This window comes from Pteropus vampyrus, unplaced genomic scaffold (genome assembly GCF_000151845.1).
Source record: "Pteropus vampyrus isolate Shadow unplaced genomic scaffold, Pvam_2.0 Scaffold69, whole genome shotgun sequence".
In the NCBI taxonomy this organism is placed as follows: Eukaryota; Metazoa; Chordata; class Mammalia; order Chiroptera; family Pteropodidae; genus Pteropus; species Pteropus vampyrus.
Window position 1 is genome coordinate 723,430 of NW_011888850.1, and position 1,670 is coordinate 725,099.

The 1,670-nt window shown below is 47.1% G+C and overlaps 1 protein-coding gene across 18 annotated transcripts in view; it reads right to left on the bottom strand.

Annotated features, from left to right (window-relative positions):
* Positions 1 to 1,670, bottom strand: part of RAPGEF5 (Rap guanine nucleotide exchange factor 5) — a 416,073-nt gene extending 414,403 nt beyond the window's left edge. For all 18 annotated transcript variants that reach the window (XR_002780766.1, XR_002780765.1, XR_002780767.1 and 15 more), the window contains exon 1: positions 1,624 to 1,670. The gene's annotated coding sequence lies outside the window, so the exon portion shown is untranslated. The remainder of the gene's footprint in view (positions 1 to 1,623) is intronic.

Below are 1,670 nucleotides of genomic sequence, written 5' to 3' on the forward strand. Positions count from 1 at the left end.
AGCAGGAACTGGACAGGAAAAGAGAAGGAAAAAGACCAATACAGGCAAGGAGAGTAGTATGGACAAAGAATCAAGACGAGAGACAGCCCTGTGCAGAGAATCAGCAAACGTGTTTACCCTGTCTGTGTTTTTTTAATGAGCCGCTACCATTTTGCAGAGCTGAGCCATTTCGTTTGGCTCCTCTTCTGTTCTGGAGCCCCCTGGAGAGCCTGGCTGGGGCGCGCTGCCTTCTAACACCCACGTGCGGCCACCTCCTTCAAAGCACTACTGCCTCAGCGCCCTTCCGTCACCACTCTCAGGACACTCAGAGGCACCGGTGCCGTTCAGTGATGGGGCGTGAGCAGAGGAAGAAGGCTCTCCCCCTTTACCATGGCCTGCTGTGATGAAGGGGTCCCCAAGCAGGGCTCAATGTCTTCCAGAAGAGTCAAAGAAACAGCCTTTGCAGTCTTCACCTCAACCCACTGTGTTACTGCCAAAGCGAAGGACTCCGAAATGACACCCTGGTGGGGGGAGCTGGGGCTCTGCCATGGGAGTCAAGGAAATCACCCCTTCTTCTTCAGAATCCTCTTCTCCCCCCCAGTAAGCCTGCAAGCTTTGATGTGGGGCCAAGCTCCTTCTCCCTCAGGCACTCAGAGTTCCTCATTCCGCAGCCCACCCTCCAGCTGACTTCTGACCTGCTGCCCTGCCAGTTTGCCAGACAGCGCAGATGTGACCCCTCCCTGACAGATGACATTGCTGAGGCCCCTGCTTCATCATTTCCACCTGCTTTAAACACAATGAGAAAGTAATATCATTTTCAACACCAGAAACTGTTAACAGCAGATGCTTCCAGAGAAGGAAGCAGAGTCGCTACAGGGAACAGCAGAGGGAGACTGACCTTTTCACACACTCTCTAGTAGTTGTGAGCTGTACTGTGCATATGCAGTGCCTGTTCCAGAAGCATAATTTTCTAGAAAATTCCTTTGAAAATAAAAGTTACCTTTTTTGAAACCCAGAATTTTCCGAATACTTCCTAGAATGCAATATTGGCCTTCCTTTTGAACTGAAATGGCTTAACCATTTCAGTTAGGCAATATTGGCCTTCCTTTTGAACTGAAATGGCTTAACCATCTTATAGGTAAAAGGTCAGTAGGTTAAAAAAAAATGTGGGAAGTAAGAAGATAGACTTTAGACAAAGTCTGCTCTGAGATCTTAATTTTTTTGACCTCTCTGTGCCTCGGTTTTCACATCTGTAAAATGGGGATAATTATAGTACCTATCTCACAGACTTATTGTGAGATTAAATGACCTAATGTACATGAAGCACTTGGTGTCTGCCACAGAGTACATGCTGTATAACTGATTGCTAAGAATCCTTATCCATACAGGTTGCTGCTCATCTGTCACCTTCTGCTACAGCATATGGTAGGAAGAAAAAGCTCCAGAGAAGTAAGGCATGCCTCTGAGAAGGATGGCACATAGACTGAGTGTTAAAAATAAAATTTGAGTGCTTTCAAAACCCGTGTCACACTTTGCCATGTGTCTATAGCCTGTTAAAGAAACAATGCCTTTCACATGAGCCACCGGCGACACACAGAATAGGACCTGAGTCGGACCAGGGTCAAGCATTGTTCCTTCACTAACCTGCCCTGTGGCTCTTGGGTCAATCACAAGTTCTCTAGTCTTAATAT